The 26,825-nt window shown below is 40.8% G+C and overlaps 1 protein-coding gene across 7 annotated transcripts in view; it reads left to right on the forward strand.

Moving 5' to 3' along the window:
• The first annotated feature begins 7,625 nt into the window (after window positions 1-7,625).
• Window positions 7,626-26,825, forward strand: part of gpat2 (glycerol-3-phosphate acyltransferase 2, mitochondrial) — a 182,260-nt gene continuing 163,060 nt past the window's right edge. For 4 of the 7 annotated variants that reach the window (XM_085475885.1, XM_085475884.1, XM_085475893.1 and 1 more), the window contains exons 1-2: window positions 7,626-7,752; window positions 15,469-15,534. The gene's annotated coding sequence lies outside the window, so the exon portion shown is untranslated. Of the gene's footprint in view, window positions 7,753-7,843; window positions 7,901-15,468; window positions 15,535-26,825 lie in introns of those variants that run through there. The other 3 variants (XM_085475887.1, XM_085475888.1, XM_085475889.1) reach the window with 3 other exon arrangements.

The raw sequence follows: 26,825 nt of genomic DNA on the forward strand, positions 1-26,825 counted from the left end.
CATGCTTTTAGAAATATATTTAAAGAGCAACTTAACAGTCAGCTGGGGGCCCAAGTAAAAATGAAAAAGTAAACCATTCCTATTTACACTTCTCTATCATTTGAGGACAATAACACCAGACTGCATAGCTGAAAGTTTTAGAGATGCAAAACCCAAACCAAATACTCAACTTGGCACTTTAATTCAAAAGCGTGCATGTGTGTGCTCATGCTTTAATGTACAATCCCCTTGAAGACATTTCCCACTCTTATTCCAGGGTGGGAGGGGTGGATGGAGATTTTGCAGTGAATGATTGTTAGAGGCAGATCTCCCCCTGTGGATGTCACTGTGTGCCAAATCACAAAAGCAATTGACTGTGTGATCAGAGACTGGAGGGGACCTGGGAGAAAAGAGGGTAATTTGATTGGCATGGGTGTTATTGATTGACAGCAGCGAAATTCCCTAAATTGCTTATGAAGGATGGTGACCAGTGAGTGTTGGAATGAACGATAATGAATCACGACACCAACCTAACATAAATTGGCATCCGCTGGTGATTAAAATCTGGTCACTATGAGCATCTCCTACACCCACAATCTACCTTTGCCTGTTTGTGCCTGCTATAGTCACATGTGGACAGACACACGTCACAGTCACATTAAAAATGTTCAATCTTTTTTTTTTTTTGTGGCTAAAAGAAACTGTGCGACTTCTCTTCCAGAAGTAGCAGCTCACAGTGAGCCTTAGGCTGCAAGCAGTGATCAAAATCAGCTGAGCTTTGGTGAATACAAAGCGCACAATTGAGTTCTTGACATAGCTAGAGATAACTGCGAGTCGTATAATGTGTCATCAAGGTAAATTTGGCCACACATGTGAGTCTTGTATGAGTTATGGAGACACAATTGTGCAGACGTAATTATCACAGCTATATCCTGAGATGTCTCGGAACTTCCCCTCACAATCCAGTCTGGCTATAGTACAAGTCTGCCTTCTGAATAGGATCCATATGTGGGTGGATGCCTAATCATCTCAATATTCTGCTGGCTGAAAGTACACTAAATACTTCATTGACACCACATTTAGGATGCAGATGAACACCCACACCCGGCAGATATACATTAAAAATATTCAAAGCAGTTATGGTGAGTCACAGTCAGTTGGTGAAGTGCCTCTAATGTGGAGATAGTTGAGAGACGCAACACTTGGCTTGAAAAATGTGTGAGATTTATACACCTGTGATAAATTCGTTATTGGGACTATAATCACCCAAAAGCATATGGTTGTTTTTTAACTACTGTGCTAAAGACAGTCTCAATAATAGCGGTAACTTTTCAATACTGCTACTTCCATAAATTTAAGACAAGAAGAAGGAAATAGTGGGGGGAAAAGGAGAAAGGCAGGTGGAGGTCACTGGCATATATGTTTATACACCATAAAATAAAGTATTACTCCAAATGCTGTAAGATCTGAATACTGAATTGTAGCAATAAAATTAAATAAAAAATAAAAATCAAATTAAAAAAAATAAAATGAGGAAGAAGAAAGAAGAATGTTGCACAGAGTTCAGGAAGGAGTTGAGACAAGCTCTGAGTGGTAGGGAACAGAAATACAGCTGAAGTGGTGAGGGGAAAATGCCAAGAAGGTATTTGGTGTATCCTATAGACAGAGTAAAGAAGACAAGAAGAGTTGGTGGTGTAATGAGGAAGTACAGGAAATTATTCGAAGGAAGAGGTTGGCAAAGAAAAAGTGGGATAGACAGGTAGATAAAGAGAGGAGTACTGGGTATAAGAGAGAGGTATAAGAAAGCGGTCGCAAAGGCAAAGTAAAAGGTGATGCTGGACACTGAGGGAAAGGAAAATATTTATTTCAACTGGCTTCTAGGAGAAACTGGGCTTGAATATTACGTGCAGCAGTTTGGGGTGGTTAAGGACACAGATGGAAATGTACTAATGAGTGAAGTGAATGTGCTGAGAAGAAGTACTTTGAGGAGCTGATGAATGAAGAAAATGAAAGAGAGGGAGAGCAAGAGAGAGGAGGTACAGGGGTCAGATGGAGGAAAATCATTGAATCGGCAAGTGCAGACAATTAATAAGAAGGAAGTGAGGGCAGCTATGAAAATGACAGATACAAGAAAGGGGGTTGGTCCAATGACCTAATGTGGAGGTAATGGAGATGTCTAGGAGAGCGGGCAGTGGAGTTTTTGACCAGATTGTTTAACACAGAGAGTGGGAGGAGGCCTGAGGAAAGGAGAAAAAGTACTGCAGCCTTTTTCAATTACTAGGGTGATTTGCAGAACTGTGGTAAGTATTGAGGAAGAAAGCCGATGAACCATGCATTGGGTTTATATGGGAAAGAGTTGCTGAAGCAGTGAGGAGTATGGCTCCATGCCAATAAAGAGCACTACAGATGTGATGTTTTCTTTGAGAGTGTTTATGGAGAAGCATAGAGAAGGTCAGAAGGAGTTGCACTATGTGTTTGTGGATCTAGAGAAAGCATATAATAGAGCACCAAGAGAGGAACTGTGGTACTGGATGAGGAAGTCAGTAGTGGTGGAGCAGTATGTGGGTGGTGAAGGACATGATGAGGACAGCAAAATAGTGGTGAAGTGCGCGGTAGGAGTCACTTCAAAGTGGTGCTGGGATTACATCAGAGAGCAGCTCTGAGGCCCTTCTTGTTTGTAGTGGTGATGGACAGGCTGACAGATGAGGTACTGAGAGTGGGGAGCAGGTGGAAGAGAGTCTAGAGACGTGGAGGTGTCCACTGGAGAGAAGAGGGATGAAAGTAAGTAGAAGCAAGACAGAATACATGTGTGTGAATGAGAGGGAGACAGGTGTAACAGTAAAACCTCAGGGAGCAGAGTTAGTGAAGGTAGATGAGTATAAATATGTATCATGTATCATATCATCCAAAGCAATGGGCAGTGAAGACAAGAGAGAGGTGAAGAAGAGAGTACAGGTAGGGTGGAGTGGGTGGAGGCAAGTTTCAGGAGTGATTTATCACAGAAGAATAGCAGCAAGAGTGAAAGGGGACATTTACAAGAAGGCAGTAAGACCTGGTATGTGTGTGGTTTGGAGACGGTGGCGCTGACTAAAAGGCAGGTGGCAGAGCTAAAGATGTTTAGACTTAAATTGGTAGTGACGAGAATGGATTATAAATGAGTATATCAGAGGGATAACTAAGGTCAAGGAATTTGGAGATAGTTGAGATGGTTTGACATGGAGGAAAAGTGAGAAAGGATTGGAGAAAGCTGCCAGAAAGGAGGAAAAGAGGAAGACCTCAGAGAAAACTCATAGATGTAGTGAAGGAGGACATGCAGAGGGTTAGGGTGCTGGTGATAGAGAGAGACGATAGAGCAGATGATTCACTGTGACTATGCTTGATGGAGCATTGACAAAAAAAAGAACAGAAAGAAATAAAATAAAGTAACTTTCATCCTGTCACAGCTGTGATTGGCTCCAGTCCTCCTGCAACCCTGAACTGGATAAATGGGAGAAAAAATGGATGGATGCAAAATAAAATGAATAAATGTTGGCCTTATTTGACGATATCATAGAATATTTAATAATTAATTTATGCTTAAAACATTTTTGTTAAACCAATTTTCCTGACCTACACTAACCTCACCTGTACTGTATACACAGGTAAGAAAGGAGAGTCACAGCAAAACCATACATTTCTGAGTAATCCAAAGAGGGGATCCGGAGGCAGGTTGGGTCTACTGGTGTTTTTCAAGAGAAGGGTGACTAGAAATCAATACAGAGTTGTTCTGAGTGATCGTCTTTATGCCATGATCAAACATTTCTGTCCTGATCTGTCTTTGCTTCCAGGAAGACAAATGTCTCCATCCACAATAAGGGCTCAGTAAATGTAATGTAAAACTGATGTGAATCACATGACATGCACTTCACAGTGATCAAAAACAAGAAATGCTTCTCTGGGAATCTGTGCTATGAAGACTTAAAGCAGTTGTAAAGTCAAAAATGGCGACGACCTGTTGCTCACAAAGTACTGTATGCCTAATAAAGTGGCAGTTTAGCATTGTTACGGCCCTGGGCCTTGGAGAGAGTGAGACTACCCTTTTGTGTTTATGCAAATCTAAGTGTGCCAGGACTCGTAGATGACTGGCTGCTGGGAGTCCTGTGCCAGCCTTCTTTTATGCAGATCACAGCATGCCAGACCTCGTGGACGATTGGCTGCCTGGAGATCCCATGACCACTCCATGACCAATTGACTGGCTGATTGTCTGCACCTGGGAGTATAAAAGGTTGAAGAGCCTTCACACTATGGTGAACTGCTGCTCTGAAGTGAACATGCAGTGTCTTCCTTGGCTGCGGTGCATGTGAAGCTTGTTTGTTAAACCTGTTTGCTGTGTTGCTCTTTGTTTAACCCTTAGCTTTTACTCTTGCCTGTTCTTTTCATTGTGTATTAATTGTTTCCCCGGTGGTCTGTTGAACAGCCCCGTCGGTTTTCAGTTTAATGTTTGTAATAAAACCCCTTATTAACTCAGATTTCGTGAGAGGGCTTGTGTATGTTTCTCCCCTCCTGTCGCCTAGCAGAGGGGGTCGTAACAAGCATATATTATAATGGATCAAATGGCTCTTTAATGTGAAAGGCCTCAGTTGTAGTGATAAATCTAAGGGAGAATTACAAACCAACACTGCGTTGTACCTCCTGTCCTTGGAGCTTTTCCCCTGTTTTAACTCAGAGTTTTGTTTTTCTTGTCTCTTTACACCAACTTTGTTTCTAGTAGCAGCGAGCAGGTGGTTTAAACAAAGCTCTGGATCTGTTTTACACAGCTTGCACTGCGCTAATAAACAGAATGTCAAAGTACAATGATGAGTGAGTATTGAGCTTTATTCATCAAACAACAAGAGAGGACGGCTCCAAATAAATGCTAATGTTGCTGTGTATCTGTTAGATGAATAAACTTACATTTCACCTAACTACATAGATAACAGAAGATAACAGTGTGCCATATGTTATTCTGCTGCCCTCAAGAGAACATAAAATTAATTAAGGCTGCTTAAAGAAGGAACCAAACAACAAACTTTAAGCAGGAAAAAAAGGAAAGTCATCCCACATATTGTGATTTATTATGCTCTGATGCATCCATTCGGCTGGCGTTTCTTTAATTATGTTTGTGAGGGCTATGGTATGTTGTGTACTGTCCCGTTGAGGCTTTTAAGATGGAGAAGGAAAGGAAACACCTGTGCCTCATCTGAAAGACTCTTCAGGAGAAGCTCCTATCCAGCATGTTTTCTTTCATTACCAGCATTGGATTTTTATGTCACATATGAAATAGGCATGACTTTGGACCTTTGGGGCTCACTCCAGGTGATTTCACTGATTTACATGGCTTCACCTGGAGAGGTGAACTAATCAGTGAAATTACCTTGGAAGAATAGCAAATCCATCAGTCCTGCATCAATACTTCTGTGCCTAGATACAATGGAGAAAAATTTCCCCCCAGATGTCTAGAAAATAAGTATTTCCTCAAAAGATGGATCAAAAAGAGGTTTGAGATGCACTGAGTGCTTGGTGTTACACGCACAATCAAGTGTGCAGCTCTTCATTTCCCCATCTGTTAAAACTGGCTCAGTAAAACACTACAGCACTCACTGAGAGTCTCAATGATTACCATTCAGCCAAGATAAAATCTATTGCATTTCATATTGGCAGTTCTTTATTTTTATGTTGGTTTGGCTCCTTAGCTTTGGCAATACTTGAGATAAGTGAACACTGAAAATTTTTTATCTGACTTGACCTTTCCTTCTTTTGACCTCTCCCGTATATGGTGTACAGTTTATCTGCATTGCCATGATAATCTGCTTTTTTGAAGCAGCCAGATCACAGAGGCTGCAGAACTTGGAAAGACTCTGGCCTGCATTAGGTTTAAACACAAATCAGGTGTAGTTGGACTAATATTTGTTGAGAATTGGTTAACTGGAATAATAAAAATAATGAATAATATGACAGCACACTCAGTGTCTTTCACATGCACACAGGTATACACACTAGCCAGCCATTTTACACCATACTTGTAATGGGTTGGACCCCTTTTGCATCCATGGCACAGATTTGAAAAGCTGCTGGAAACTCTGGAATTTCTGGAGAGAGATCCAACCACATCCCATAGGTGATCTGTTGGGTTTGGGATCTGGTGATTGTAAAGGGTGGTTGGGTACAGTTTTTGTGACATGATGTGTTATCCTGCTGGAAGTGGCCATCAGAAGATGCGTAGGCTGTGGTCATAGACATGATCAACAACAATACTCATGTAGATAGTAGATGTTGGCATTTAAACCGTGCATGTTTAAGGGGGCCCAAAGTATGCCAGGAAAATGTCCTTCTTACCATTAAACCACCACCAGCAGCCTGAAGTGTTGATAGACAGGATGGCTCAAATGCTTTCATGTTGTTTACACTAACATTGAGATGTTGAGGTAGTAACTGACCTCGGGCATCAACTGCTCACTGGATATTTTCTTTTTCCAGCCACTCAGTAAATCCTAGACTTTAATCTTAAGTTGTGTAGACCAGTAAAACTCTTCTTTCTACTAGCCAGTGTTCTGGTAGGTAACAGGAGGCTAACAGGGGTTATAGGGACTGTTCTGCCATTAAATTGTTTATCTAACATTCAATTATGGTATAATATGAATGGCCATAGGGGCAGGAAAATCTGTAAAAACACATTAAAATACAGTTAAAAGTCTAAATGTTCACATTTTCTGAAGATGTCTGATGAGCCACATAAAAGTCTTTGCCCGGGCCTCATGTTTGACATTCCTGCAGTACATCAGCATTCTGAAATACTTAGAAAACTCCTCTGGCACCAACAATTGTCTCACATTGAAAGTCACCTAAATCACCTTTCTTCCTTTTTCTTTTTTTTTTTTCTTCTTCTTCTTCTTCTTCTTCTTCTTCTTCTTCTTCTTCGTATTAGTATTAGTATTAGTATTATCTGCTATCACTCTCATCAGTACAGCTCTGATTTGAAAACGGTTATTAATTAAGTAACTTCTGTCGGTGCTGTGCTTTTGGAAACCGAATTTCCCAGAGGAACCCACCCGAGGGATTAATAAAGTTTTATCTTATCTTATCTTATCTTATCTTAATTATTAATATTCTGTTTTTCTTATGTTTTGCTTGATTGTTTGTGGGTTTTTTAAACATTTTTTATTATTTTAACATGTTCAAAATAAAGCTGCATAATGAAAAAGTATAAATACAACATAAAAATTAACTAATGAATAAAAGCCCCAGGTCTCTTTAATTCTTTTCATTTATTGCATATTTATTACTTTTTACTTTCTCCCCAAATTTTTGGGATACTTATTTTATTTATGTATTTAATTTTATCTTGTTGAATGAGAGAATTTTATATAATTTATAAAACCGAATTTTATTCAATTAGAAATAAGAAGTTTGTTGCATAGTATAAACCACCTGTATTTATGTATATGTGTATGTGATAATAAAACTACCGCTGCTTCTGAAATATAAATTATTATACATTATAAAGATAATGTATAAAGGATCGTTTCCAACACCTTGTTGAATCTATTCCAATATTATTATATTGCAGGTATATAACATTGTCACAAACAGCAAGGAGATTACACTATTCCATTTCCGGTAGACATCTTTGAACGTGAGTTAGACCAGCTGCACTTTTCTTAAAAGCTCAGTTATTTTTTCTACGGTCTCGATTTTGCTGTATTTTTGGAGGGGAGTGGGGTTTTTGTGGATACAGGAAACGTGTTAAAAACTCCGGTGAGTTATTTTTTAAGCACACTGTTGTGGATTTTAAACGCTTACTTCAGAAAAAAACAGATGCTGTGATGTTCATTGATTGCGCACGCGGGGCTGCTAGCTTCTGAGCTATCTGTGCACAGGTGCTGTGGAGCACTTCATGAGGCAGGTGAGCAGATGTGAGAACAAGTTGATCCACAGGACTTTTGATATTTGCCCAAAGCTTATTTAATTGGCACTTTTTTGCTCTGCAGCTGTAAAGATAAAACACTCCAGGGGCTGCTGTGTTTGTTTTGGGATGGTAAATATCAGAAACGGGCTGCATATGGTGAATCACGAGCCCAGTCATCTTTATCTGCTCAGTCGGTAAGGCCAAGTTAGCTAACAGCTAACGAGCCTGCTCAGTCTGCTGTAAATCTAGGGATAGCGTTTTGATTACTGTTAATTGCCCTGGGTAGCCAAAAGACTTTCTTAGAAGAAGTATGTATCTCAAGTGCTTTGCAGTGTTTACAGGTGTTGTTATGCTGGGATAAATGATTTTGCCCATTTTTTTTGTTTTTGCTGACAGTGCTGGTTAATGTTTAAATAATAATCACATCTTTTTCACCCTCTAGTAAGATTTTTATTTTAAATTTTTTGGTATATGCTGCATTTAAAGTAGAAATGGCAAAAGCCCACAAGGCCAAATAAATATCTAAAATACAGTTGAATTCACAACTGTAAATGCTTTTTTTCTGTTGGTGTCTAAGCAGTAGGAAAACAAAGTGTTTTTTTAATTCAAATATTTTAAATGTCAGCATTTTGGATCCATTTAAACAGATTATATTGCAGTACATCAAATATTTGGATTAGGTTAATTAACTGGGCACTCATAAAAATACTGAAATAGAGGCTACAGCAAGTAATATGGTTAGTGAGACTTGCTATGATATATGGTTTGGAGATAGTGATGCTGACAAAAAGACAGCAGGCAGTGCTGGAGGTGGAAGAGGTGAAGATGCTAAGATTTTCACCAGGAGTGACCAGCATGACAGGATTAGAAGTGCATCAGAGGGACACCTCCGATCGAGGAGTTTGAAGACAAAGTTAGAGAGACAAGGTTGAGATGGTTTGGACATGAGTAGAGGAAGGATAGTGGATATACTTGACAAAGGATGTTGAATACGGAGCTACCAGGCAGGGGAAAAATACGAAGATATCAGAGGAGGTTCATGGATGTACAGAGGACTGGTGTGACAGAGGCGAGTGCTATGGACAGGGTGAGACACATTCAGATGGGCGCCGCAGAGATATTTATAAAAGTTTTGCATTCATTTCTTCTTTCTCTTTCATTTGATGTATTTTGGCATTTTTTTTAAATTTTGTAAAAGTGATTATTGATATTATTACCACATTTAAGAAAAGGCCTATGCACTTTTTTCTGACATTCTGCCTTGGCTATTATGTGGCTGTAGTTTAATCATAAAAAAAACAACAACATTGTGCTTTAGTCAGAGCCTACACGTAAAGGAGGCTCTGAAATATTAAACAAGTTATCAAAGTCGGCACAGATCATAGTCTGTGATACTTCGGCTTTCAGCCAGTTTCACCAGACATTTCACCTTTCTTTCTTTCTTTCTTTCTTTCTTTCTTTCTTTCTTTCTTTCTTTCTTTCTTTCTTTCTTTCTTTCTTTCTTTCTTTCTTTCTTTCTTTCTTTCTTTCTTGTGATAACTTCTTCGGAGTATTTTCATTTGCTGCTTTTAACCAGCTGCTGAGCCTTTTCACATTATACACAGTTGCTGGTTTAGTACAAGATTTATGGCTGGGCAAATTCAGCCCTTGATGCTTTTTAGCAATAATGATAACATTTTCATCCCTTGGTTTGCAGAGAAAAAAACTGCACATCTCTTCACACGGTGGTGATTTAAAAAAAAAAAAAAAAAAATCTGATAACCCTGGATTTTCCACAGGTGTTGTGCAACTTAGCTGCTGTAATTCACTGCCTTCAGGGTGTTTACAGCTGTGCCGTGTTTATGTCAAAATAGACACAGACTGTGAGTTTGGCACTGCAGCCCTGAAGAAGAGGTGAGGAAACCACACTGGCTATCAGGTTAAATTGAACTACAACCACTGACTAATCAATAATTAAAATATTATTAGGTTTAAGCCATAATTTAGATCTTGTGTAAATTATTTTCTTTGTGATGGCAAATTCATAAATTGGAACCACCTAGAAAATGTTATAAAATCATACGCTTAGTTTTCTATGTTTTAGCCCCATCATTACATGAAATTTCAGTAATTATTTTAACATAATGATTTTGAAAATGACCCCAATTATCTGCACTAACTCTCAAGTAGTGACATAATCTCAGTGTTGAAGCAAACAAAGTGCATGTTAGTAGTAGTGATATGATGGAAGTGATGCAGAATTTAAGAACTAGCAGTGACAAATATATTTTGTCTCCAAAAGCGGTCTGTTTTATTCATTACAAAAATTTGAACCAGATCACAAAGCTCCACTAAAAATCTTTGTCAATAATCATGTGAAGACAAGTTTGACAAGCCAGCAAGAAGTAGATATTCAGAAATGTTCTTTATGATCGGTTTAACAAGTCTGTTGGGATAATGTTGGAGAGAGTGCCCAAGTACAGGACTCAAAGGCTGTTGGTTCATGCAATGTTCATTGCTGATGCCAAAAAAAACGGAGCACTGTGTTTCAACGGGCAAGTAAACAAAAACAGGAACCCACAAAAAGGGCAGAAAAGACACATGGAACTTAAAAGCAAAGAAAAAGATGAGGCTATATATCCACCATTTGGGGTGACTGGACTAAGGCTTGAAAGACATACAGGTGCAAAGAGTTAGACGAAGGTAAATGTATTGAGGGTGCAGCAAAGCAGGAAATAACATTAATTCTGGATGGAAGAGAACATTAACCTTCAAAGGAAATGAGGAGTAACTAAAGATAGGAGAGAAGAAGGTAAAAATTAAAACTGGAAAATATAAGAACTGAAAAACAATAAGTGTGTTACAGACACCCAGGACCACAACAACATTGGCAGTTATGGTATATCCATATTTTGTTGAACAAAGACACAATTTCTTTAATTTTGCTGCTGTACACAACCTCAGTGGATTTTAAATCCGTCAATATGAGATTGAGATGCGGACATTCAGCTTTAACTCGAGGGCTTTTACTGCAGCTGCTTTCAGTTGGTTCTTCTTTGGAAGTCCTTTTGCTTTTAGTTTTGTATTTCATGACTGAGAAGCTGCTATATTAGTTTGAGCTCAGGTGTCTGAGTTGGCCATACTGAAGAGCACCCCATTGCTTTGTCCTGAGAATCTCTTGGGTTATGGCTGTGCGATATGACCAAAATCTCATATCCCAATATAAGACATATCATCCTGATAACAATATATATCCCACAATAGTGCATTTTCTGTAAATTCTGTGAATCTCGGGCAACAAATAATAGTACATACGGTTATGGGGTAAGATTCAAAATAAAACAAAATTGTCCATAAAAGAAAAACGACTTCTTCCACCTCGTACGATTAGCTTAGCTTTTGTGGGCTAAATAACAGCCATTTCTCCCACCTTTTCTCTCCCACCTCCTTTTGAAGTGTTATTGCATATGTCAGCTGTTCATAAGCATGTAGATTTTTAACAGTGTGTCTGAACAAGGTGTTCGTGGGTCAGTTGCTCTGGGGCCAGCACTCAGTGATGGCTTTTTTGCTGGCTTCTTTCCGCCTATCTTTTTGTCTGTGTGAATTATTTCATTTGGAAAGTGTCCAAGATAGTGTCCTGTTCTTGAGTGAGTCCAGCAGTTTGCACCTTTTTGTAAACTCTCTGTATTTACATTTATGAAGATGTCTCTTGATTGTAGACCCTGACTTCTTGAGAGTGTCCTTGAGAGGGTAAAATATTATGATTTTTTTTTTTCTCTTAACCATGGAAAGAATTCTGTCATGGTGTACAGCAGACAAAATACGTCTTTCTGAAAGTGGAACAACATTTAATTTATTCCTTTGTTATGTTCTGCCGTGTGCAGCTACCAAAACTCCCATAGAGGTTCATTATCTTGTTAATAGTGTTAGCTCCTCTTTGTGTATGATGCTGGCTTGTGGGCTTCTCTGAGAAAGAAACAAATCATATAGGTTTGGCTTCCTAGTATAACTCATAAACGTACACCTTGAAGCAAATGATTCATAAGCTGGAGAGAAAATGGAGTGGGGAAAGGAAAATTTGCTGCTCCATTAAAAAAAGCTAGGACATGTTACTGGGAACAACCCCCAGTGTTTTTTCAGCACTGCAACTGGGCTGACAAAGAAACAGAGTTTGGTTAAGCCACTTTAAGTAGACATTACTTGATGAACTTATTTACAAATAATATTGTAACTGCAAACTACCAACCCACAAATAAAGCTGTCAGATAAACAAATAAAGCAAATAAATAAGAATAAATTTAAATAACAATAATCAAATCAAAATAATTCACGGCTGTCCCACCAACTTATGATTAAGTAGAGCAACTTCAGTAACTGCTGATATTATTTAAGACTCTTTCTCTCCAGTCAGTTTTTCTATACTAACTTCATTAATTCTTCCTCCAGTGCAGATTCAACGTGTCTACCAAACCCTGTTCCTACTAGACTGTTCAAATAAGACATAATTAATGGTAAGACTTAAGTTTTAAATATGATAATTTTATCTCAATTAAGAGGATATGTTGAGACATTCCCTAATCTACTGCTGCTACACACCCACTCCGACACACAATGAATAAGCAGTGCAGATTCAAACTTTAGAGTTAGTTAAACTTGCACACAAAAACGATCAAATTCAGTACAAGGACACACAAATACAGAGCCAAGATTAAACCTTAGGGCGTCTCTTTAAGTAAGAGTTCAATTATCAGAGCACCAATCAACTGATAAACAGTGGACATTAGGTTTGCTTCTAGAACAGCTTAATTACTATAAACTCGACTAAATTCAGCATCATTATACAGAGAGCTATCACAGCCTCCTCTGTCCAGGTCAGGTATCTATGCAGTCAGAGCATTACTTGCCTTTGAGATCCAGCCGAGGTTGATCAAAGTAACTGAGCTCACCTACATGTATGTGGGTGTACAGAGCTTTGAAAATGCTGGAATATAAAAAAAAAAAAAAACGTCCGCTCTAGAAGCACAGTGTGCCTTTATTATATGGCTACTGCTAACCCCAAATGATAGTGAAAGTTATTCTCATTATGATTTAATGTTATGTGAAATTATTATATTTATAGCACATATAATTGCAGTTTATTCTTGCATGGATTTTCTTTTTGGATTTGTTTAGTGGAAAGATAGTCCCGCTCTCTGGCTGGAGACTCCTGCAGGACTCAGTCCCATAAATCTGTAGATATACATTTACTTCGTGTGTGCAGAATTACTGGGAGCATAAATCCCTGTGATAAGCTTCCTCCCCGATGGCCTGTGCTGCTGCTTTTTTAAGGAGATTGTTTTTCAAAAATGCTGACACATGACAGGGTACAGTGGTATTACCAGATTGAACAAAATATTAGCCTCAGAAATACAATACTTGCAGGAAGGATTTCTAACCATTCATCATATTTCTGTATGGTTTTAAATAAGATTGTGTGGGATGAGCGCAAACAGGCAGACGTATTGATATCGTAACTGTAGTCTCAGCACTATATTAGCATGCCAATAGCAATCAGTTGATGTGATGTTCCACCTGAACTTATTACCATTACTGTTAATATTATTATTATTGTTGTACCCACTGTCTGAAGAAAGAAGAAGAAAAAAAAAAACCTATTGGAGGATAGTAGATAAATAACATTCGTACTCTTAGAGACTCGTTCAATAAAAATCTGACATCAGTGCAACAATATACTCCTTTCTGTTGCAGAACTTCAATTTTACTCTGCAGTGAAGATTAGTATCTGAAGAGGCCCCGTAACTTTCAGTAGTTTTTCAAAATATTTTATAATAAGAATTTGATTTTTATGCTGTCTGCATCAGATTGCACGTTTCTCTACTGATTGACAAACTAAACGATATCACGATACGGCTTGGCTCAGGTTGATAAACTAAAAATTAATTTTTCTGAAAAGGTGACTTCATGGGAATTTTTAAAAGTGATAAACAATGCTGTGATCAAAGTTAGATTTGGTCACAGATTTGATGTCATATTCTATCTCAAACTATAAAATGGTAAATGGACTGGTTCTTATATAGCGCTTTTCTACTCTTCTGAGCACTCAAAGCGCTTTACACAACTTGTGCATTCATCCATTCACACCCATTCGCACAAGCACATTGTTCTAGGTGCTTTCTAAGTAACATTCACACACATTCATACTCCGATGGATGCATCGGAGAGCAATTTGGGGTTAATATCTTGCCCAAGGATATTTGGCATGCAGACTGGGGGAAGCCAGGATTCGAACCACCAACCTTCCGATCAGTAGATGACCTGCTCTACCGCCTGAGCTACAGCCACCCAAGGACATAATCAAAAGAGATAATAAAATGCGCATTTAGATAGAATATGGATTACTTCAGCAGACTTGGCAGTGCTTTTGACATACCATCTTTAATAATTTTACATTATTAAATAAACTGGCAGATGCATCTGCAGCTGTCTGGCTTATTATGAGCATTTAAGACTAAATTTAGTCATTTGGAAATGGAATCACAAGTGTTTTCTGCACGAATATCCAGACAAACATAAAACTTTAATTGATTTTAGAAGAATACTACTTGCAGCCTTCTTGCTATGCATATTAGGGTAAAGGAAAAATGAAAAAAAATAAAGTGAGACAGTTTTCACCCTCTGACTGGGACTACGTGAGGGAAGCCTATATGTGTGTCATCTTACATGAGCTGATCCACATTTCAAGTGGCTGCATGTGTACAGGGCTGTTCAGCGACAGTTGGTAATGAATTGGATTACCTTCATTAAAACAGTAATGTCCAGCTGTATACAGTTTGCATATATCATGGTAAAAAGAATATAGTGTTCGTTCACTGCAATCAATTGAGCTCTTAGTCAGAGGATTTCTCTTCCTCTCACATCTTATCCCTCTCCTGTCTCATTTGTCTTCACTCACTGCATTGATGTCTTCCTATTACCACTGATTTGACTTGTCTGTTAGTGAATACCTAATCACAGTGAAGATGCCACGCTTTCATTCCTTGAAGGCTTTCTCCTTTGCTCTCATTTCATCGTTGGGGTGACAACTGTTCCTTGCTGGAAGGGGAGATGTGCCACATTCAGTTTACACAGCCATAAAAGAAGCCTGTGCGTGGCATGACCTGCTTTGCACACCTGCCTACACACAGACGCCCATGCGCATGCATGTATTGTTTGAAATGTAATGTTAAAGGATTTCTTTATGCACCCAAGGACAGTTCTGTAGGTAGCTTTGGGGGTGCCTTCGGGGTTGATCTCAAGGTCTTGGTCAGCAGTGCATAGCTATGCTATGGAAAAATGTATGAATAAGTGATGTAGTGCTGTCCTGTCTAGAAAATTCATTTTAACCTTATCTCTTCACTAACTCAGTCTTGGTGTCACTTAATTATGGGTAAAGTTAAAGCTTTTCTTTCTGGCTCATGTCGCTAAGAAACATATTTTGTAGTGATAATTTGACAGTACCAAGACTTTGTGTCATATTTGTTGATATTTTTTTAAATTTGATCTCATCTTACTTAATGGTCCTAACAAGTATTTTTGATTCTTTCAAGACAGCGCTGAGCGTCCATTCTCCAGTGGTCTTCACCTGACAAACCCTGTTGCCGCTTCAGCTTAAGGTAGGACAGATTCTGTCTTTGCCATCATAGTCTTATGAATATGTTGGCACATTTGAGTCCATTGTTTTAAGTCACTTCCAGTAAATAAGATAACCTTTATTAGTCCCACACGTGGGAAATTTGTTGCTCTGGAGGGTCAGCTGTCTTTGAGATGTTAATGTCTTGGTCAGTGATCTGAAACTGTTCTGAATAGGTAACTTAGTTGCCATGTTAAAAGTGACCATAGCAACAGGAAGTTGTGGTCACTATTACAAGTATTTTTGTTAACAGTGGCAAAAAGAAATGTTGTTTGAACTTTGAATGTGGTGTTTCGAGAGGAATTTAAAATAAATGAAAGTTCTCTGATCAAAAATAAATTGTTATCATATAGAAAAGATGTCTTTGTAAAAAAAGAAAGTTTTGCAACTTTTTGACACCCCTCATACATATTTTATAGCAAAACAAAATTGGCCAGCCATACTCGGTAAACACTATGATACATTCAAAATTTATCTTTGCATCTCAAAGCCTGTGCATGTCTACTCCTATTTTAAATGCAGTAGTGCTACAAAAGAGCATGAATATGGCTCAAGTCTTAGGATTTTTTTTTTTTAAAGAAAAGGACACAAACTTTTTTTTTTAATTTAACAAGTTGTATCTCGTGTTTATGTGTTGCTCTGCACAGCACTACAGAGGTGCAGCAGTTATCTCCGTCTCCTCACAACAAGAACGTCTTGGTGTCTAATCCACAAGCTGGCTGGAGTCTTTGTTTGTAGAGCTTGCATGTTCTCCCTGTGCCTGTGTAGGTTTTTTTCTTGGTACTCTGGCTTCCTCCTATAGTCCAAACACATACATGTTAGGTTAATTGGTGACTAAACTTGCCTGTTGGTGTGAATGGTTGTCTGTCTTTCAGTTTTAACAGTCCAGGTTGTACCTTGCTTCTAGGATAGATTACAGCCCTCCTGTGACCCTGAACTGAAAAGGCAGTTAAGAAGATAACACTTCTAAATATTCTTACGGAGCTTATTGTACTTCTGTCCATTTTTGTCTCCAGTCAACTGACAAACTAACCTCATACCGTCTCTTATTTCTCCTGAGATGTCACTGACTTCTGAGCCACAGGAATAGGCTTGAGGGAGGCTTTTAATACTGTTGATCTCTTTTTACTTTTGTCCGTGTTTTGTGCTCTCCTGAAGCATATGCTCTCACACAAAGCCGGTATTCTCTCCCTTAACTGCGCATCGTGTCACACTTTTTCTTGCCAGGAGACAGAGGGTGGGCATCTACAGCCTTGTGGGTGTAAATGTATCTATAAGTATCTTTTTATCTTAACACCCAAACCACCACTTCCACCACGTGCGATCAGCCATCCCTCGTTCTGGCCAAACTTGTAAACAACTTTTCATCTGAACTCATGCTGGTGGTATAAAGGGCTCTTTTAAATTAAAAAAAAAAAAAAAAAAAAGAACAAAACTTTTGCTTCAGTTTCTTACTTTACTAGGTCATGTGTGGGGATTAGGATGGAGGGGGGAAAAACCCAAATTACAAAAACAGTTACTGAGAGTGTTCTAGATTGATCATATTATTCAAAAGGAAAAAAATGCATCGGTAAGTCTTGATGGTAATAAATAATATGTAATTCTGTCACACACACAAATATCCTAAATATCTTTTGTAGGCAAAAGAGAACTTAACATTGAAGTTTGCTGTTCGGTCATAGGCAGGGACCAGACTCTCATTAGCAGTGATGGTACTTGAGAGAGCCTCTTCCTAGTTGGACATAACGAGAAACATTTCACCACCGAGGAGTAGCAGCTTTACTTCACCCTATCTCTAAGACTGAGAACAGACGCAGTTCAGAGAAAGTCCATTACTGCTGTTTGTATCCTGAATCTAATTCTTTGGATCACTACCCACAGCTCCGGGCCATAGGTGAGTTTAACCTTGGGACTTCTCCTTTTCTGGCTTAAAGCCACACTTTAAGACCCAGAGAGGGTAATTCTGATACTAGCAGCTCCGCACTCTGCTTAATCAATAGAGTCACATCATCTGCAAAAAGAAGTATTGAGACTTCTGAACTTTGCTGCCTCTCAAGTTCCACAAACTAAGCAAGTTCAATAGGACTTAATGGCTATCTACATCTCTGGTGTCCACAATTTGGTTCAGGAGTTGCTACAGTGATGGACATCAAGCTTAAATCCATAACTCTGTATAGCCACTTCAGCAGTGCGCTGGAAGTTGATTATCTCCTAGACCAGGGATGTCAAACTCCAGGACTCGACGGCCGGTGTCCTGCAGGTTTTAGATGACTCCCTGGAAATGACACACTTGAATCAAATGATTAGTTCATTACCAGGCTTCTGGAGAACTTCAAGACACGTTGAGGAGGTCATTTAGCCAGTTAAATCAGCTGTGTTGGATCAAGGACATGTCTAAAACCTGCAGGACACTGGTCCTCAAGGCCTGGAGTTCGACACCTGTGTCCTAGACTGAGCTGCTGCCAGATGCTCCCAATACACCCGCACAGTGCATGTAGTCCAGCCAGGCCTTTCCAGCAACTTCCCCTGATGCCTTTTCTAGCTCACCCAAAGGTAGTGATCTACAGATCAGATGATCATAATTACAGGGTCAACGATGAACCCGAGGCTTGAGGTCTTCAGGTGCCAAGTGAACTTGCAACGTTATGTTTGAAAGTATTATCAGATATGAGCAATTTATGATAATCACAGAAGCCACCACCTGGTTTCAGCTCAGCTCAGCTGTTTCTCCAGTCATGCCCCTTCGGGTTTCACGAGCTTTGAGAGTCCCCAGATGGCTCAAATAAAGTTGGGTACCTTGAGTGCTGAATGTTTGGTGCATAAGTGCAAATGACAGTCAGGGCCTGATCCTCAGGAAAATTGCAATGTATAAGCACTAAACCAGGGGGGAGATAGCAGTTCATTTATATCCATATCCATTTTTTTGTGTGTTTATTTCACTTATTATATTATTAAAGCCAGTAAAGGTTCTAGGTAAACTAGAACACATTTTGATTGTTCTGCCAGTGCCTTGAACTGTATTGCAATTTGTTGGAGCCTATAAATAATGTAGTTAGCACTGTGAGGTTTACTGATTCATAAAAAGTATGTAGAGAGGAAAAAAAACACAGAAAAGATCAAAGGGAAACCACCGGCACATAGCAACGTCAGTTTTGCAGCATGAGGCTAAACAACTGATTTAAAAAGGTCACTGTTCCAGCAGGATGCAGGGTGCCGCCGGTGCATCGAGCCACCTGGGGGGCTCTTCAACTGGTGGGGGAGATTGTCACATCTTGCAGGAGCTTTCCTCTCCTCAGGAGCTCCCTCTGCAGGAGGGGGAGATACAGGAGAGGTGGAGGAAGATCTCAGCCTGGGTGTTTATTGTCTTATGTAGTCTGGAAGATGAGTGGGCGCTGCTGCACTGGGCCCCGGTCTGGATGGGCCTGGGCCCCCTTTCCCTGGCGGGTCGCGGAGTGTGGGGGTGCCTACTGGGGTCAGCGGGGGAGCTGGCCCCAGGGAGGGGTCACTTGCCCCTCCCTTCCTTCCCTCCCCATCTCCAGCTGCCTCCCTCTTCCCGCTCCACCACAACCACCCACACATGCAGGGCCTTGGAGTAGGGGTATGTCACCAGGGTGCAGAGGAGGCTACCCCCCCCTCTGTCCCCTTCTGGCTGCCTCTGCCTCAATTTTATCCCACAACTTAGACATTCACATTACTCACACTCTCATTACACATACATATAGGATCTTGGGGGTGGGCACGATACACAGAGTCCAAAGTACCATCAGGGTGTACACCCCACCCCTGGCATCGTTGCCCACCTCTCAATTTTAAATACACATAGACATTGAGGGCTAGCAGGAGGGACCATGCGCTTACCTGCTGCTCTCTGGCAGGTAGCTCCAAGCCCTCCTGGGTTTTAAATGCACCTTAAAACACACATGCATCAACACTACAATGAGCGGGTGGAGGGAGGTTTGGAGTCTTCTCTCACCCCCATTCTCTGCGACCTGCTGGAGCAGGGGGGCTAGGAGGAGGAGTTGGCCGTCCGACTGCGGTCTGGAGTGTGGAGCCTTCCTGCTGCTGCGGAGTCGGGGCGGTCTGCCTCCCCCCACCGCAGGGAAAAGGGAAACACCACCTGGGTCTGGGTGCAGTTCCCCCCTCCAGGGGCGGGGGCACCTAGACCCGGTTTGTAGAGTACGCTTGGGGAGTGTGATCGTGTGTACAACGTCTCTTTATGTCTGTCTCCACGTTGGTTGAGTGTGGAGTAAGTGCATATGAGAGCATGAGGGTGGGAATGGATGTTTGTATCTGTGTGTGCCTGTATGTCTGTGTCTATATGTCAGGTTGGGTGTAAGGCGCCACCTCTCTGGGGACATCTCAGGCCCTCCAAGGTTTGGAGGCCTATCTCCCCCTACCACCACTTCCCCTGCCAGTGGCGGACCCCCTCAGACATCGGTGCGTTGGTGGTTCTTTGTGTCCGGGGGTGGGCGTCCAGGTACACACCGGCTCACTCCTTGGCGGCCGCTTATCGGGGCCTGGAGCCTGGGGCTCGCTTGGGCCACTTCGGAGGTGGGGTGCCCCCGGCCTCTCGGCCTGGGGCTCGGTCACTCAGGCGCAGCTGGCTGCCGGCGGAGCTCACGGGCGCGTCACTGCAACTCCCCCTGGCTTCTGCTCCGCGGCTGCTGAGTGAGCCCTCATCTGGGACTCTCCTCAGCTCTTTCCGGGACAGTGGCGCAGCTGCCCCTCTGTTGGTCTTCCTTGGTCTCTTGTGTTCTGGGGGCCACTGGATGTCTGGAGTTTTGATCTCCTCCATACCTGCTTCATGCCCTGGAGGACGGGGCTGTGGCCCCCCCACACCCTCTAGCAGATTATTACATGAAGGAACCTTTTAAAAAACAAAAAACAAGCGCGTCCATGCTCACAGGTGTACACACGGGTGATCACACCCACAAACTACACCCTTTTTGGCTCCTACCTCAAAGCACACTGTGTTCTGTTGATCTTATGTGCTGCACAATAATGTTTAACATTTAGTATTTACTGTCATATTCCCATATATCATTGTGATGTTGTTTATTCTATTACTCTTGTTCTCTTCTGCTTGCTTTCTTTTTTCTTTCTCAGCAGGTGACCCAGGTGATTGATATATGCATTTTTTTTTCTCTGCCCGTTCTGTTGGTTTTTGTCTTTTGCCCTTCTCCCCCGTCCCTCTTCTCAGCTGTTTCTCTTTCCCTCTTTCTTTCTCCCCTTCTTTCCCCCAGTCAAGTCTGTCCCGTATTCAGTAAGTGAAAATAAAATAAACCAATAAAAGGTGAATCAAATGGACCATTACGGCAAGGCTGGGATGGTCAGTTTGGTAAAGTAAATCCGTTGGGCATCTTTCTTTGCCTTTAGACAACAATTCTGAGGGCAAAAGAGCCAAACGGGACAGGCCAAAAAAAAAAAAGAAAAAAAAAAAGTCACTGTTACAGCATGTATAAATAAAATAAAATAAATACAATTTGCTGTATAAAGCGTATAAAGAACTGCAAGACAATGTTTCAGTAGATTTAGCAAGGACATTGTAATTATTATTTTTTTATTTTCTCCATGACTCCTGCCTTGCTTGCAGTGGACTTTGATGGACATAAATTGAATGCTTTCTACAGTCACATTAAATTTTTCTGCAACATGGTAATGTAACTGTACTAAATTCAGTAATCACATTACAGTTGTGTTACTTCAGTTTAATACGTTTATTCAGTTATCTGTCTGACGGGCAAGTAGAAATGAAAAATGTCCCTTTTGTTCTTGCTACACACAGCTAGCATGAAGTTAGAGTGATGTCAAGCTGAATACATGCTAACCAGCTGGGCAGTCAGAGCCTGATCTTTGGTAGTAACAAAAGCAGTGATGAGCAGATACCGTCTCGTAGCATCATAGAATTCATTTCTACCCAAACATGGTTCCCCAGTAGAATAACCAGTATTCACAGTGAAGATCTTTTTGAGCTGGTTTCAACTTTGTTGTTGGCTTGGTTGCTATACTTGGACATTGAAAGATTCAATGTGTGCCCTTGTTAGGATAGGAATTCGTACCAGTGTGTGGGACTGTAGCCTAAGTTTAATATTGTTAAGTGGTAATTACGTGACAGTGCATTTCAGGGCATGTTATTGAGTAATGTGAAAGTAATTCAAAAACAAGTACAGCAAATTACTTTTCCCTGGGAGTAATTAAGGTAATGCTTTACTTTTACAAAAGTATCAAGTAATATGTAACACATTACTTTTTATGTGGAGTGGAGTTGCTTACATTTGAAGTACATTTGTTTTTAGACTCTTAGCTGGCTCTCAGAAGCTGTCTCAGAGTGCATTTGATACGAGCACAATCAGTTGTGCATCAAGGACTTGCTGACGTAAATTCATTTCCATACCGTTGGCCTCTGTGTACCAAAGTCCTTTGTGGAGCTTTGTTTGTGCATTGTTTATGCCACTTCACATTGTAGTGCCTGCAGGACCATCACATCTGCATGATGTGGAGAGGCTTGTGGAGTGTTTATTTGTTTCAATATCCCTGCAGGAGTCTGCTTTTTAATAGTGCATGAGCAGCTTCATACCTCTACCAAATTAACACTCTTGTGATGTTTTTGTAATGTCTCATTCCTGTTTGTATTTCAATTTCACTGTCCTCCTCTAACACCACTTTTTTCCTCCATTTATCAATTTGTTGATTTTCTTCTCTCTCACTCCCCATTTCTGTGAAACTCTTCTCAACCTCTCCCCCTTCTGTCACTATGCCAGTCACCTGGGAGTTGGGGTGCATTTGCTTGGATGTTTACCTTTATCAGTGATAAACTGTTTGGCTTGATCTGAGAGAACAGGCCTGTCATTAAGAACGGTTTATCGGATTTGGTGTTTGGGGAAGCAAATTTGTTATTATTTTTATGTAATTAAGATTCCTGTGGGTTGGCTTTTCATTCAGTGTTCTCGAAAGTATTTGTGTTGTAGTTTCTATACTCTTTCTCATAACTGTCTTCATTCTGCCTCATTAGGGTTCCCTGACTAATTGAGATTATTCTTTAAGGCTGTATATTAGAGTGAATTTGCACTGATATGCCTATCCATTTTATACTTCAGGGGGCGATCGTGGCTCAAGAGTTGGGAGGTCGCCTTGTAATCGGAAGGTTGCCGGTTCGAGCCCCGGCTTGGACAGTCTCGGTCGTTGTGTCCTTGGGCAAGACACTTCACCCGTTGCCTACTGGTGGTGGTCAGAGGGCCCGGTGGTGCCAGTGTCAGGCAGCCTCGCCTCTGTCAGTGCGCCCCAGGGTGGCTGTGGCTACAATGTAGCTTGCCATCACCAGTGTGTGAATGTGTGTGTGAATGGGTGGATGACTGGATATGTAAAGCGCTTTGGGGTCCTTAGGGACTAGTAAAGCGCTATATAAATACAGGCCATTTACCATTATTTACCATTCATTTATACTGGTTAACTGCATCTGGATTGTGGGTATAGCGCTGCCCAGATCTTACTTTTTCCTCATCATTGCCTCCAGCTCTTCTGGGGGGGATACTGAAGCATTTCCAAGAGCTGTGATCTCCTCAGATCATGGCTAAGCTCCCGTTGCCTCCATCCCTTAAACACCTAAACACCTTACCTGTCGAAGAGGCAGAAAAGAGCAGTGCAGAAGACAACACACTGAACTTGCCGTCTATTGATGTGGCAGGGTAGCAATATGGAAAAACTGTAATTAGCATAGAGGTTCAATAACTGACAATCTCTCAGGTCAGCCAGGCAATTATTCGTAATCACATCCTCAAGTCCCCCAGTGGAACAATATAGTCCACAGAAGATGATGGTCTCTGTAGATGGTGGACCCACACAAAGATGGCTCCACATAGTTTTTCCTGTTCACCGGGTGATACTTCCATCCTTGGTGAGGTAACTGGAGTTTGTGATGCTATAAAAGTTGTCTTTGGAGTCACACCCGTACTCGAACTAGACGCTTTTCTGTGTATCGCACCAGAAAACATTTGTCCTTCCTCCCCAAGAGTCCATTGGCCTGGACTGACATAATGATTAGCACACTAGGCTTCAGTTTGTCTTTTTTGCTTTCCCTGTTTTATTCCACAGAAAGGGGCTTTCTAAGTCTCTCTCTCCCTGGCCCACTTCCAGTCCAGCCCCTGCACACTGTAACTCTGTTTTTGTGCTCCCATGGAGTTGCCTCCAAATTAAGTTCTGTTCCAAACAAACTAGCCATAAGCAGAAGTGGCCCTCCAACACAAAGTCTGCATCAGCCAGGTTTACAAAACACACACACACACACACACACACACACACACACACACACACACAGTGAAGGTGCAACACCTGTTTTTGTTCGAGTCCACACACGTGCAGATATTAATGTGTTAAAGCTGATTATCCTTTCAGAAGAACACACAGAATTGAACCGTGCCAGTGTTCAATGTTCAATTACAATGCTTCCCTAAATCCTAAATAGGGCCTAATCATTGCAGAGTGTTTTTAGTCTTAAGGATTTTTTGAATGACGACAGATAGTAGGATTTTGTAAACAACAATAAAATTAAAACAGACCAGGCACATTTTGAACACTTAACAGGCGTCTTAATTGTTCTATTTGATAGTATTGTGCATCCCTTTAGATACCAAAGTTTCTGTTGTTCTTCAGAGAAAGGTGAAAGTGTCCAAAAGGTCATACAAGTAAATTCCCTCTTATTGTGAATTCAATTAGCAGCTACAGTAAGACTCCACATGCAATTACACTTGTCATGGTGGGTGTATAGGCTGGATTGGACACACACGCACGCACGCACGCACACACACACACACACACACACACACACACACACACACACACACACACACACACACAGAGCCACTCTTCATCACAAAGTGACTGTTTGTGTTTTGACTGGCCACCATCCTGCATCGCACAACCATGGTCATGATTTCTCTCAGTTTTCAGTGGGCTGCATGGAGGCAGCTGACACAGTCCAGCTGAATTCTGCCTGAGCCCGACCCTTAAAGCGGGCCAGGGTATAAAAATCAAACACACTGGACTTAAGGGATCAGATATGCTTTTGCACATCACGGATGCGTGTCAAGCCCCTCATTTAGGCTCAAGTTACCTTGGAAAGTCCTAGCAGGGGAATCTTGCCCCTGATATTCTAGGTGTCTGAGCCCATCCAACGTGGTAAGGGACACGGATGTATTTTTCACAGATGAATACCCAGAATTGCTGAAACTAGCATTGACTTGAATATCTTATAATCTTAGTCGCCACATGTCCTTACAGGCTAGTTCAATGTAAAGAAGTGTTTCTCTAACAGTTTTTAACCTTAATTGTACCTAAGATGAAACATACTCTAACATACACTGGTCCTCATTTGTAGCTGGATAAAAGAGCAGCACTCCACTAGCCCGCAGAAGCTGGATTATTACAAAACCACCTAATTTTTCATTCTGCATGTAATGTGGCCCAGTTACTGTTGTTTACATTCTTTCACTGACAATTAGCATTATTTGCTGCCCTCACGTTGACATGTTATCCTTTTGTGGACATTTTTGCTGCATTCCCATGACATTAATCAGCTGCTCTACAGGGCTCTCAACTTTTTGTTAGCATGTGTGCATGCTTTAGTGGATACTTGTTTAAGTGCGCTAATGACATATTGCTGTGTGTCATGTCCAACCCCAGTGGCTGTTTTTCGTCTTTTTTTTATGCGTTTTTTCCAGCGTAGGGCTTTCTTTCCTCTAATCAAGCTACAGTAGAGTGAAAGGCTAGTTTTCCTTAGACTTTATTCAAATCACTGTCGGTGATATGAAATGTAGCTTTCCATGTATAAATTGTTACTCTAAATACATTTTGCCATTTGTCTTTTATTTTATGACTTTTACCTTTTTTTAATGGATTGGTGACTGTGTACTTTGATTTTTAAACATTGTCTATGTTATTTTAACTCTTTTTAATTAACATGTAAAACATTGTTCACATTTGACATCAGTTATGACTATTTGTATATGGAATGCAGGAGTAGATTATCCTTATGCTTTTGGGTATAAGCAGTCAAACTACTTCTTCTGCAGGATACCACTGCTCACCTTTATGGATCGGGTGAGTAGTGTATAGGAATTTCTTTTACTTATGTATTAATCACATTATTTTATTGTTTAATGCCTTGGTGCCACTGGATTTTAACAAGTCTCACACTCATACATTAAGACAAATGGTGGGGGTGTAGTAAGGAAGTTGGGGGAAGCAGACAACTCCACAGGAAGAGTCTTTTGTCTCTTTGAGGACTCTGGTAGGTAGCAAGGGAGTGTGAACCTTAAGGTGTGAAACAGCTGTGTACTGCTTTTTGTTCCTGAAGAAGGTATTTAACTGAGAGCCATGCTAGGCTCAGGAAGACTCTGCTGACCGTCTGCCCCGCGGTCATGTAGGCTCTCCACAAGCTTGGTTGCCTGTTCTTCGTGTGTTTTAATTAAAGGATGTTAGCTACCCCTCACCGCTCGTCTGCAGGCTTTATTTAATGGAAAACTTCCACAACAGTAGTAAACATTTAAAGCAGCCACAGTTGTGGTACTGAATCAACTTGCTTCTTGGATGCCCCACTGTGGGATTATGCTGGAGAGATTGCGTATCATTTCTGCCCTGAGCTCAAAACAAAAGCTGCAGGTAGAGGCTGGGCAGAAGGACCTGCCGCTCCCATGGCCTGGACCTGGATAAGCAGGAGAAAATGAATAGTTGGGTGGACTGATAGATGGATAGCACAGTTATTTTGTTCCAAAGCCTGTGCTGGCAGGTTAAGAATGCTTATCATTGCCTTTTTTAGATGAGGAAGCACAACCGAAAGAAAAAAAGAACAAACAAAGCCAGTAAATGGTTTGCTTATCTTTGTGCTTTTGTGCACCATAATTACATTTTGTAGCAGTTCTTTGGAGTGACTTTTCCTGCTGTTTACATCAAAATATAGGCAAAGTCTTGGAGTGAATTCAGAAACAGGCAGGAGATAAACATCTTAATGAGAGGACAGACACAACAAATGCAGTTGGTTCTGTGGGCATGAGCACACTAAGTAATTTGGTGATTGTGAAAATGACGTTAATTGTATGCTGTGGTCTTCTCAGTGTCACGCAGAAGAGTAATTTGAATGGGATAAGTCATAAAAGACAAGAAAGCACGAATAAAGCCATGGGACCCTTAAAAGGAATAAAGGCAGATATTAAAACTGTAGGGGCGGTAATATTTCTGTATTGCATTATATTTTAAGATGTTCCACGTAGGATTGTCCAC

This window comes from Copadichromis virginalis, linkage group LG12 (genome assembly GCF_057382275.1).
Source record: "Copadichromis virginalis isolate Kocher_CV1m ecotype Utaka linkage group LG12, C_Virginalis_male_GT1.1, whole genome shotgun sequence".
Classification (NCBI taxonomy): Eukaryota; Metazoa; Chordata; class Actinopteri; order Cichliformes; family Cichlidae; genus Copadichromis; species Copadichromis virginalis.